Below are 13612 nucleotides of genomic sequence, written 5' to 3'. Positions count from 1 at the left end.
GGATGCTGACCAGCCTCCTTGTCCACCTCTAAAGAGAGGCAGGTATCAGACCGATCATAATGCAATTCTCTCCTGTTATTTTTAACCATCAGCTAGAAAGCAGGACTTACTATGAGGCCTTATTATTCACATTTATTATCCATGCAACTTGGCAGGTTTTGAACATGGGGTTTAAGGAAGGAAAGTCACTCCAAATGTTAATCCTCTTTTAACTCATTTTCCTCAACACTTACTTAGGAATGATGAACACTGTCTGAGCACTTAGTATGTGCCAGGCATTGTTGTAAGTACCCTACACTGTGTTCGCCATTCATTTACTCCCATAGTAAACCCTAGGACAGAGATTATTATCAATTCACAGATCACAAAAACAGAACAGAGAACTTACGTTCTTGTTCAAGATCACCCAGCAAATAAATGACTTAAGTAGGGTTTGAATTCCTCAGTGTCCATTGGAGCCTGTGTTCCTGTCCACTGCACTGAAGATGGCCCTAATTCCATTTAGCACCTACTGACAAGATAAGATGAATACTGGCCTTTAATAAGTACCTTAGAAAGGTTTGTGGATTGATCAATGAATCGGTATCTTAAGGGAACTTGCAATCTTATTAAAATATCCATCCACAGTCATGTAGTCTTTTATCCTTTCACTTATAAGCTTATGACCTGCCTCTTCTTTCAATTTAAGAGTTCCTGAGAGGTATTTATTTGCATATATACAATTGAATGTCACCAAATGTGTGATCCAGAGTAAATGATGCATTCGAATTGAATCTTGGATTCAATATTGACTTTCTTCTCTCTATATATCCCCTCTCAAGCCACTCCATCAGGAAATACTGCTGGCTCTTCATTCAGAATAGGTCAGATTCCAAATTCTTCTCACTATCTCTACTTCCACACCTTCTACATCAACCACTTTGATGAAAATAACAGTCTCTGAACTAGACTCCCTGCTTCCACCATGGCCACCTGAAGCATGGACTCAGCTAGCAGCCAGATCTCATTACTCTTCAAGATAAAAATCCTCCCAAGAAGCCATTTCAGGTGGAGTAAAGGACAAAGACCTTACTCTCTGCTTGCCAGATTCCTGTGTGCTGGCCCCCTATTCTCCTCTCACCTGCCTCCAGCTGCAGTCCTTGCTGTTCCAAACCCAGCGCACCAGCCTCCCCATATTCTTCCAAAGTGATGAAACCTCCTCAGCTTTAGGGCCTTTATGGTGAGGGCTCACTCCACCTGGAGTACTTTTTCCCCAGGGCTTTCTGGAGCCCTAACTCCCTCGATTCCTAGGAGTCTCAAGTAGCAGCTTTTCAAATGGGGCTGCACCTCCTTGGAACCCTAACTGACCCAACTTCACCCAGTACTCCGAATTCCTTCTTAACCTTCTCGATGTTTGTTCTACAGCATTGACCACCACTGAATGGATCATATCACGTGCTCGCTCTGTAACTTTTGCTGTTTACTATCAGTCTCTAATGCCCTCTGACTAGCGGGACAGAGACCCTAGTCTTAGTTCCCTCTGTATCTCCCACAATAGTTCCTGGTTATACAAGTTACCCCATAAATATGTTGAATTAAGAGAAGAAAGAAATCACTAGGATAAAGCTAAAACACAGTGTGAGAGAGAGAGAGAGAGAGAGAGAGAGTGTGTGTGTGTGTGTGTGTGTGTGTGTGTGTATTGTACCTAGTAAGACTACATGGATACAGTTCATAGACAGGAGCAGAGAGAGTTTCTGTTGAGAGGTATCTTTGTTGGGGAGGTGGAGGCCAAACTAGATCAAGACCAGTGGATCTTAAATACTAAGCTAAGACTATAGACGCCATACGGTAAGACTGAACCATTGAGGACTTTGAGCAGGGAACTATGTTAGAAACAGGATTTTAATCTGTTAACTATAGGGGAGCCCAGAAAAGGTATTTTTGCTTTCCCTTGCATGGTATTTTGTCTACAGTAGACTCTAGCATTTAACTTCAATTGAAGGAGATAGGAGATAAGACTTAACAGGAGACTGCAACAAACTAGGGATGAAATAATAATTTACATCAAGGGATTGGGAACAAAAGACAAGTTTCTTTCCACAAGAAATACTACTAACAGACTACTGGATACAGGAGAGACAGAATGGAAGAACAGTCCCAGAGCAAGCCTGAATGACTACCAAAATGAAGATAAAGCAAAAGAAGTACAGGGTAGGAGAAGCCCATTCTACAGAAGACACAGAGCTCTGTTGGGGGGCACAGCTGCATGGTCCTGGAGGGAAACCCAGATGGGGAGAGGAGGAAGGTCGCTCTCTGCAAGCCGGCCATGCCATGTGGCAGCTGTGTGAGAGTGTTCACATTGCTTAACCTCTAGAATTCCAAGGATTTTTTTTTTTTTTTGGCTTGGGGTTTGTTTTCTTTTTCTTTTTTTTTTTTTAGATTTTATTTATTTATCTGACAGACAGAGATCACAAGTAGGCAGAGAGGCAGGCAGAGAGAGGAAGGAAAGCAGGCTCCCCGCTGAGCAGAAAGCCCGATGCGGGGCTCGATCCCAGGACTCTGGGATCATGACCTGAGCCGAAGGCAGCGGCTTAACCCACTGAGCCACCCAGGTGCCCCTGGGGTTTGTTTTCTATGAAAAAACAAAAAAACAAAAAAAAAAAAAAACCAACAAAAAAACCTGAGATTAAAACACAGTTCACCTGGTTGCTGTAAGGATTCATTGGCAGTGTCTGTAGAAGTGTTTGCGAATGTGTTGGTCATTACACGTAGAAGTCGATGTCAAGTAAATCACAGGTAGAAACCTTCTAAACCTAGTTTAGAAGTCTAAAACTCAAGTTGGCAAGTAGGATTGAAGACTAAAAACTGGAGATTCACTCACTGCAGAGTAAGAACAGATGAAATTTCTGAAGGGCAGACCTAATTGCCCCCATACTGGAGGACACACAGCAGTGCATACAAAGGACATTCAGCAACTAGTATTCAAATACAACAAACTTACCCTCTTCTACAGCTAAGGCTGTAAGTTCCTCAGGGTCTTGTTCTTTTACAGAACTAGATTTCAAGAGACTACCCTTGAACAGAAGGTGAGTGTTTCCTATGGCAAGTATCCTGCTCCAACCAGGCCGCGTCATCCAACTGAAAGTGAATGAACTGCAGGGGCCACACGGACATGAATGGGTCTGCCATAAAGAGTCAGATTAAACATTCGCTGCGTAAGCTGAACAACCCGCCTAACCTCCGAGCCTTCATTTTCTTGAGTGCCAAGTAAGTATATGACCTACTTATTTCAAACATGGATGTGGGAATCAATTACAATGATGTCTAGAGATCACAGAACACCAAAGTTGGAATAGGTTACTTCTCTGATGATTTCAGCCTCCTCTCTCACTGCATATGGGAAAACCAGACAACAGAGAAGCAGGAATGGTGAAACTCAACCACAACTTCACTGTCAGGAGTTAAAACTTCTGCTGCCCCCAGAAGGATCACTTTTGTCCCACAATGGAAGACCCTGGCATCTGTGAGTATTTCCTGTGAACGGAAGAATACACGCAGCTGCATTCACTTTCTCTTCTCCCTACAGCTCAGAGCCTCAAGTAGAGGACACTCTACATCACAGCCATCATTTGGGTCTGGGAAAATTCCCCTAAAGAGAGCCAATAAAGGTGTATGGGGTACAAGTAAACAAAACTTGCCATGAGATTCTTGTAAAAATGTATTCTACTTAAAATCCGCTGGTCCATAATTTTAGTTTTCTAGTCTTCCCTTCCCCAAGACATCTCACAAGTACACCAAATTAAAAAAAAAAATCACTTTTCTTTATTCATACCAGTCTCATAAATTTGTTACTAGCTTTCAAAAGCAGAATTCATAAAAGAAGGTAAACAATCTTTCCATCAAATGAATCTATTTATCATCAATTTTAGAAGAGCTCAAGAAATCCCCCTACCCTCTACCATCCTCCCCACTGCATAGGTCTCCATACCTCTCCTTTTAAAAACATGGTGACATGAATATCACTACTTTTGTTGTTATTAAGTCGAGACTTCGGACACCTGATGGATTTCTCCAGGGGGAGGAGAATCAGAGCTGTTGCTTATATTCCTCTTTCAGGCCATTAAGAAGTTAGGCAGTCCCTAGAAAGCATGCTCCTTTCCTGGAACTGAGCAAAGACCTCCCCATAATTACTGCAAATGTCTTCTTCACCAGGAAATCCAGTTGGTGTCTAAAGCCTGTAAGACAGGAGGCTCCATGTCTGACTGTGCCATAGAGATTCAATTTCACTCCAAGAACAGTTTTGTTAGTGGAGTTGAGTGGGAGAGGAGAATCATCAAGACCACCACGTAGCCCCTGGTTTCAAGGCCAAGGCATGCAATTGGCTCAGATACTCTCTGAGCCAAGTGAGGGCCACTGCTATACAAGAAACCAGGCTCTCCTCATTGGTACCTAGTAAGAAAAGGCAAAGAGTGAGGCTTGTTGCATAATCTGATATATAAATACTACTGCATTTAGTCTTTATTGTAGAGATCCTTTAGAACAGGGCTGAGGGGAAGGGCAATTAGGTTTTAAATAAGATGCAGGGATCATCTATTTAATCACATAAATCTCGAGTAGTCAATTCCAAAGAGCCCTCACACTGCTCAGTGAATCACAAAGGTCTCAAGTTTGACAAGGGAAAAATCACCCAAGAATGCTTTCCTTACATGCTGGCCATTGAACCAAAATCCTCCCAGGACCCAGACTTCAGTCTGCTTTAAAAACTAGATCAAAATAGCTCAGTACTGAATGCAGTAAATAGAATTCACTTTATAAGCAACCTCAAGAATGATGAAGCAGTCCCCTCTCAGGTCTGCTGTCAGCCTGTCTCCCTTTCCCACTTCCCATCTCTCCTTCCTTTCACTTCCTCTCTCTCACCTGAGCACATGCACCTGCCCAGGCCTGGCTCCACTCCCTCCTTCCTCCTCCCCATAAGAAATGAGGGGGGGGGGGAAAAAAAGGCATGATGCGGCAGACATGGCATGTGAGAGTTTGGAAAGTGACCAGAAAACTGCACGGAATCATCCATCAGTTACTTATCTTCTTATAGATATACATGATCTGATCTTAAAAAGCTCTGCTACTAGCACCCACCACATCCTTCTCACCCTTAGCTTTATCTTCTTTCAAAACTCTTTCTAAAGAATGAAGTACTAGATTAAAAAAAAATTGAGGTGGTAGGGAAGATTTTTCTGCTGAAGATCGCCATCAGTAATACACTAATATCACTGGTTCTTGCTGGAGTTCTCATTTTTTGTTGTTTTATTCATTTTGCTTTTTCAAAGCAAAGAATTTAAATTCCTCCAGAAAGAAAGTGACAAAAAGTTGAGAAAGGAGATACAAACTACAACAGGAAAAAAAAAAGGTCATGAAAGGAAATCGCTGTGAACCATGGTTTCTAGATAGAAGAGGACCATACAGCTTCCAACTTCCCTTAAATAAACTGCTTGTATACAAGTTAGAACACTTGGGCCCAGAGGTTTCCCAGCTGAGACAACTTCAGGATGTATCCACAAGAACATGCGTATACATGTAGATACCTTTCTGTCAAAGTCGACATGCCTATCAACACAGTTCTATACAATGATAAACACCAAGCTGTGATTCGTGGCCAACTATGGGTGGTACCATTAGGAAAGACACTCATGTTTTCTTCTATGCTTCTCCGCATTTTCCAAATGCTCCAGAATGAAAGTGTCCAACAGCTTAAGCCAAAAAGAGAATATACAGCTATTCTAAGATAAAAAATGGAACAGATGTAAGAACCCACCCTTCACCAGCCCAGAGCCATGGCACTGGGCTTAGTCAAAGGAAATTCCCCCATCACTCCCCTCAGTACAAGTTGATGAGACACCCAGTGTGCTTCTTAACTCCAAAGTAACAAAAACCCAAACCTGAGGCCATTTACTGAGCAGAGGACAGGGAGTTCCCAAAAATCAGTAACAGACCTATGCATGGAAATACAAGTTCTCTGCAGGGTTAAATTGAAACCATTATCTCATCCCTTCCTTGTTGGGAAGGCTACTGGGAAAAGTATTATAAATCTCTAAAATCTTTTAAAGATCTATAAAATCTGTAAGCTATCAATCTTTCAGTTAAAACAGAAATCCTATTGCATTTTTTTCCTATTGTAAGCACACTGCTTATATATTATCATCTATTGCTCAAAAAGTGGCAATTTCACACTATTTTTATTTTTCACAAGGAAGATTTTATTTTCTTTAATTTCCAAAGAATATGAAGTTTTTGTTGGAGGAGGTTAATTTACCAGATTCTGAATATTCACTGAAGTTCACAATTATTCCCTGTAATGATGTCCTGTACTTTGATCACTAGGAAGATGGAAATTTTTTCCTCGCATTTGTATCATATAAAGCCTAGTAATAAATGGCAAATAGTAGACAGAATTCAGGATGGTTCCTTTAGGAATTCAGGATTTCCATAGCCATAATGGCTTATCCTACTGGAAGCTCAATGTTTATTATTTGCATTTTGCAGACATGAGTTCTTGGACGTGAACAGTTGTACCTTAAGTTAGAGGAGGAACAAAGTGGTACTAGTTCAGTGGGTGCTTATCATATGCCAAGCACCACAGTGAGTATTTGCAGTGGGGACCTCAGGCTCTAACTCAAACAGACTGAGGTTTAATGCAGGGGTCAAACTTTCTGTAAAGGGCCACACAGTAAACATTTGAGACTTGGTGGACCATCTGGTCTCTGTCAGCACTACTCAGCTCTGCCACTGTAACACAAATGCACAGACAGTGTGTAAGTGGACAGGTATGGTTGTGTTCTCTTAAAACTTAATTTACGAGAACAGGTAAGGGGATGGGAGAGCAGTTGTCAGCCAGTGAGCGACAGTTTGGTGACACTAAACTAAATCTCACCTTACCCTAACTTCTTACCTCGAGTGAGTTCCAGCTCTCTAAGACCCTGTTATTTGTAAAATGATGATAATAATCATACCTAAAATCTAAGCCTCTTGTCAAGATTTTTAAAAAATATCAAGGCATTAGCCCACTGGTTCTCAAAACAGCTAAGACATCATTTTCATTTTTACCCCCATTTCAGAAGTGAGAAAACAGAAGCAAGCGTTAGAGTTAAGTAACTTAGTCACCGTCCCAGATCTAATCATTATGGGGCAAGGATCAAACTCAGATCCATTTCCAGGAGGTTCAGCTACTTCTACCAGTGATGAAATGCTACTGGGTGGATTCGTGGGTCTCTTAAAATACGTTGTTCACAAAGTTTAAAAGCGTAATTCTTTTATTCTAATGCATACATGAAGTCCAAAAATTCACTCAAGACACACCTACATGGGACACCCATCAACACACAGAACAAGTGGTTCTTAAGGTGAGAACTTACTAAAATTATAGTTTAAGTTGGCTGTATTATTTTTAAGATCTGGGCACACGCACATTAGTCTCCCTGTCTGAAACCACCATTAATGATTTTGAACACTGTAGTTCCACAACATGCCTACAAAAGGTTCATTGTCGCTCTATTCCTCTCACCTTGACCTCTACCTTTTCTTCTCAAGTTTCTAGAGAGTTCTTGAGAACTACATACAGCAGCTGTGTCCATAGCCAATTATTTTTAAAAATCGAGGCAGGTACTTCTCTCATCATGAAAATACACACTCGGGTAAAGCCAATTAATATTCTTTCATTTTAAATCATGCCTCCTGTGCCTGCCCATTTTTGTTCTCCGCCATTAGTTTCTCTTGAGTTCCAAGTAGTCTGGGAGGAGGGAAGGCAAATATGGAGCACCTCAAGACGGGAAGAGCAATGAACTTGTAGACAGGTCCCAAACTGGATTTCCTACTGTTGGAGTCCTCCAAGATGTTTCTAAGTCAAAAATCACTTCAAATTCAGAACACTGCGTGACTGAACCGCCTCTAAGACAAGCTAGAGAGAGGAGTTTCCTAACAAACAGGAGAGCCTGAGCCACTCCAGTTTTCTGCCTGAGGGCTAAGGAACTTGCAGACACATTCTTCCTTTCCTAAAAGCTCCTCCAGGGCTCTCTCCCAGGATGGTAGTCCTCTGCATGGCCTCAATTTCCCCTTCTCCTCCAAACTAAAGTCCTGTCACCCTTATCCTGCCGTCCACTCCTGACATACGCCATATGCAATTCGCTATGCCAGAATTACTGGTCTTTTGGCTCTCATCACTTCCTCAAGCACCTCTTCCCCCAAATCAAAATCTCTCCCGCCATGAAGATCGCAGGGCTCAGTTCGACTGTTCAAAAATAACCCTTTCATAGGACCACATCTATTGTTTGCACTCCTCACTGGAGCTACCTCTTACACAGAATCCCAATTACCCATTCCCATCAGTCTTTGAGGCTTCTGCAGGCCAGAGGCTTTCTTAGTCACCTCTAAGTCACTTCATGCACAGCACCTGACCCGTGGGTGAAGATCAAAATACAGCTGTTAAATGAATGAATAAATTAGCTCCTTTTTAAGCTGGCCTAGCATTAGCCCTAAATAATATACCATCCACATTACCAAGATCTACCACTGCAAGTCATTTACAGGCAAAAATCATTGGTGTGATGCTAAAATTAACTGGGAGAAGCCACCAGAAACCATGCTGAGGTCTGAAAGGCATGATGTGGAAATTAGAATTCATTTGGATGTTGAAAGGCTTGAAGCAGTCCTTGCTACAGAGTTCAATGTCTGTTTAACATGCAGATTCTATTAGAGCTCTTTATGAAGTTCATTGTATATTTCTCTTTTCTCACTTCTTTGTTATTTACCGATCCAAACACCACTGGCATAAATTACTCCAATGGCGGGTAGGGATGGGGGAGGGGGCTGCATAATTGCAATCAATCAATCAGGTTAAACAGCCAGAAGAATTCACTGCTCTGCTGCTGGAGCCTCCTTGACCTTTCCCTCCCCGTCAGCACAGGTGACCATCTATCCCCCCAGCAGCCTGCCTGACAAGGAACCTGTCTTGTTCTCCTTAATTGGAAGAACACGTGCGAGTGGTTAGCACTCTGTCTGGCACAACACAGCTGATCGAGACTGGTGAGTTCCTTCTTCACTCATTCTCCATTTCTTGCCCCCACCCCACCCCCCCACCGCCGGCCCTCCTTAATGCCTTCTTGCTTCAGAGTCTGAATTTGCCCATTTCTAAACCCATGCTTCTTGACCAAAGTCAGCCTTAATACTGTGCAGAGCAGATACCCGCATTCTGGGTGGCTCCCATTCAGGCAAAGAAGAAAGCATCGCCTCTCCCTTTCCAGCCTGAAATTCTTCTCTCCTCTCCCTGTCATGGTGACCGAAGTTATTCCACTGGAGAGTAACTCTACTTCTGCTCGAATTCTTTCTCTGGGAGTTGCTTATTGAAAGGCAAATGACCGGGGTGCCTGGGTGGCTCAGTGGGTTAGAGCCTCTGCCTTCGGCTCCGGTCATGGTCCCAGGGTCCTGGGATCGAGCCCCGCATCGGGCTCTCTGCTCAGCGGGGAGCCTGCTTCCTCCTCTCTCCCTGCCTGCCTCTCTGCCTGCTTGTGATCTCTCTCTGTCAAATAAATAAATGAAATCTTTAAAAAAAAAAAAAAAAAAGAGAAAGGCAAATGGCCCTCAAGAGCACCATTATCAGTTAGCAATACCTGATTTGCAAGAAGGGGTATGGACAAAAATCCTCTTGGGTAAAGGCCTGGGTATGAAATGCTAACCAGGTATCCATTTCACAAAGGTAAAGGGGCTTGGACATAGACCCAGGAAACACACAATGCTCATAATTTTGCCAATGGCCCCTCCTTTTTAGAAGACAGCTGACTAGTCCATGACAAGCATCTTCTCAATCTTGGTTACCCTTAGAGACAACAAACTCTGGGTGAAAGCTCTTTTTTCAAATGGGTCCTGCAGGAACTGTTCTAGCAGCATAGTATGTGTGCACTAAGCAGTAGTCATTGAAGCTCTGGTCTCCCCGTCCATCTTTAAGTATTAGTGAGATCATTGTTCTTGAACACAGCCACAGTAGTGTCAAGCCACATGCTCAAACTGTGACAAACTTGGAGGCTACAAAGGCCTTGCTCTGTTTATTCCTTCCCAGTTACCTTTCCTCATGATCACATATTCACACAGGTGATTGCCACCATATTTTGTGGTAAAATCCCCTCAAGGTCCATGGATATTTCCTTTCCTCCTACTCAAATATTTTCTGGCCTTATTTAGAAGTTTAAAGTTAATCAAAATTATTATGGAGGGGCATCCCCCTTTTTTTTTAATTGGAAAGAACTGTGCCATCTCCCAATCAAAATCAATGATTTTACAGATGAATTCATTAAAACCCAGAGATATTATTGCAAACCTAAAGACAGCTTAAAATGGAGAAAGAGATCTGGATTCTCTAAATTTCAGTACTTACCAAAATGAGGGCTTAATAAAAAAATTTGTCAAATATTTATAATATGGCTAGTGTTTTTGAAATCCCTGCATTCCTAAGAAAGTATCTGCTAAGAAAGTATCACCAATTACAATTTTAAGTTTCAAGTCGGCCATATCATAATCAGTCAATATAAGAAGTTAGAATAACTACCATTATTTTAAAATTCTATATATTTATATATAATTTATATATTATTTATATATTTATTTATATTTAAAATTCTAAATTGTAGATATTCTGAATTAACCACAGTTTGTATTTTCCTGTGTACTTTAGATTTTCAATATTACTAAAATTATTTAATAACTCCCAATAACATCTAAATCCCACATAATGTTTTCAAATGTAGGAAAATTTACAACTATAAAATAGAACTACAGTTGGGAGGATCAAGAACAGTGACGTGTTAGTAAATATTTAACAACTCGTTGGGGACAGGAGGGCATCTGATTTGCAGCATTTTCCAATTTCCATAGTGCAAATACTTTGCCCAATTTCCAGTTACTAACATGAGGTCAGGGATCACAGAATGGGAAAGATGAGCATACAATCGAGTCTCCCGGGCCCATGCAAGTTGACACCAGCACGCTCTGATCAGAGAGACCAAATAGGGCAACCTTTTCATCCCTCGCCATTTCTTTCCTTATAACCCACGGTATCTTCACAATGACATAACACCCATACATTACTACATTTATACACTTATCTACCGACCCTACTGCAGAGGCCCTCAATCTTTTTTGGGTGTAAAACGCAGCAAGAAACATTCTACCTCAGGACCCACCACATGGACACACACATTTTACATACACTTACACGAACATATACAACAAAAACAGAAGCCTCACAAGATAAAAATTCACTCTCATTAAGTGCAATGCACTAAAATTCTTGATTCTTTTCCATTTTTTAAATTCAGAACTTGATCCACTAAATTGGACTGCTATCCCACTTAGAATCAGGATATTCGTAGCTTAAAACTGAAAGCCAGACTGCCTTCCAGGAAAACCACCCCTTCACCAGAAACTGACAGAGAATTGACCCCATCCTGGATGAAAGTTTGGTCCTTCATCTACTGTAGCCCTATGACCAACCCTGCCCGTTTACCTAGAAAGACTAGGCAAATCTGAGCGATCACCATTTCCCTATTATTGATAACATTCACCCCTCAAGAGTGTTGGAAAAATACCCATCTTTTCACAAGAACATTTTCAACCCTGTAGGAACGGGAGCTACATAAATACCGACTAGTATTATATAAAATATACATATTTCTATGTAACAAACATTAACACCAGCTTTCTAATAGCCAGAAGCCAAAGACTAAGTTGAAGAAAGTACTCACTCAGGAAAATAAAATCCAAATCCGTGGACTTTTCTCTTCGGTGTGTTCATACACCACATGCTTTTTTATAGGTGCTATTAAATGTACACTATAGTTTCAAGACAATCCAGATAAGCATCTTCACTAAAATACACAACACCATTAATCATCTCAGTGACAGTGCTCCAATTTAACATCTTGGGGATTTCCTCCCCTTCTTCATCATTTATTTGCCAATATTTCCTTGTTATGAATATCCCCCTAGTGACTTTCCCTGGCAGTCACAGCTGTGCTGCCTACTGTGTCTACCTTGACTACAAATAACACAAATCCTTAAAGGGGAAAAAAAAGAAGAAAAAAAAAAAACAGCCCTTGAGATAATACCTACAGTTTGAAAGGTAGCCTTTCTATGGACAGATTTTTCTGGTGACCTCTTCTAGGCTCCTGGCTTTATACTGACAAGCCACCGCCCCTAAGCTGAAAGTAATTCCAAACACGTGAAACTGGCTAATTTACAAATGAACAACAGTTGACCATTGGTCTCCAATGACTTGAATGGTCAACAGTCAATGCCGCTTTCAGATGGTCCTTAAAGGAACCCCTTCCTATAGAGCAAAAGGCTTCTTCCAAGTATCCACGAATCACAACAAAGCCACAGAATCCCTAACAAGTTACAGAAACGTGACCACCAAGAACCACAATAAGGATGACTCACAGATAACAAGACCTTTTAAAAAATAATAAACAAGTAACAATGTTGCATTACAATTACATCAATTCTGCTGAAAAGCATAACACTATGGAGGCAACAGAATAACAAGAAATAAAGCCAGAGAAAAATAAGTAGCAAAGATACAGAGAAGAGTCCCAGCTCCATCTGGTATCCATTTTGTGTCCCTTCGAGAAAGCAGCCTTCACCGGCTCCAGAATTTGCTATTTGTAAATGGAAACAAAAGGAAGAAAATGCTGTACAACCAATTGTTGGAGTAAATGAAAGTAGAACTCACCAGCTTGTATTCAGAAAGGATTTTTAAGGAAAAAGGTGTTTTTTCGATAATGGAACTCCACTACAAAAGAAGAGTTTGAAGACAAAAAACATACCAAAGTATATTTGCAAAATCTATCTGGAGAGCCTCATGCCTTCAATGGAACTATGTTTACCTTACTTTATAGTTTCTATAGAATAACTTATTTTAATCAAAGGTTACTGTTGCTTCAATCAATATTCCGTAACTTTTCTGGGAAGCATAAATGTTATCCTTTTGGGGAGACTCCAATTTGGACGATTGTTCTAAAAAAACAAAAACTTCCTTCTTAGCAAAAGCAACCCAAGTCAAGCTCTGATACATTAAAATGCCTTTCCTTCCCAGAGCAGGGGGTTTATTTCAGTGATAGTAACAACACCTCATTACCAACAGTGCAGATTCTGTTAAGTAATGGACAATGCAAATGGCAGCAAAGGCAGAGGACTCAACTTCAATTTAACTGTCCTGTAAGGTACATAGTAATTAGCTGCAAAGCTCTGAAATCTTAGCTAGCATGTTAAGTCTGCTACATGACAGTATAATTTGACTTCTTAAAGGATTATGCAAATTACAACTCATCATTCCATTACAGGATTGAAAAAAAGTGACAGCTAATTTATACATAACACACCTTTCAAATCCCTAAGATGCGTAGCACCTGTGCAATGTATTTTGCCGAGATTTTCTTGCATATAAGTACTTGTTTATTGCAATATAAAGAAGCTTACCTAAGAGCTTTAATATAGTCACTTTTAAAAACTTTTAGACCACAATTTCAAAAGAATAAACATTTTTTTTTTTTTTTTGGTTTGGATTGCGAAGGCAAATTTTGTTGGTTGTTTTGGT

At 40.8% G+C, this 13612-nt stretch overlaps 1 protein-coding gene across 12 annotated transcripts in view; it reads right to left on the bottom strand.

Moving 5' to 3' along the window:
• The window catches only part of NPAS3 (neuronal PAS domain protein 3), a gene marked incomplete at both ends in the record, with an annotated part of 841254 nt that overhangs the window by 717298 nt on the left and 110344 nt on the right, over window positions 1-13612 (bottom strand). The gene's annotated exons all lie outside the window — the stretch shown is intronic.

The sequence above is a fragment of the Martes martes genome (genome assembly GCF_963455335.1).
Source record: "Martes martes genome assembly, chromosome: 7".
NCBI lineage: Eukaryota > Metazoa > Chordata > Mammalia > Carnivora > Mustelidae > Martes > Martes martes.
Note: the sequence above shows the minus strand (reverse complement) of the source record. Positions and strands in the feature narration are given on the sequence as shown.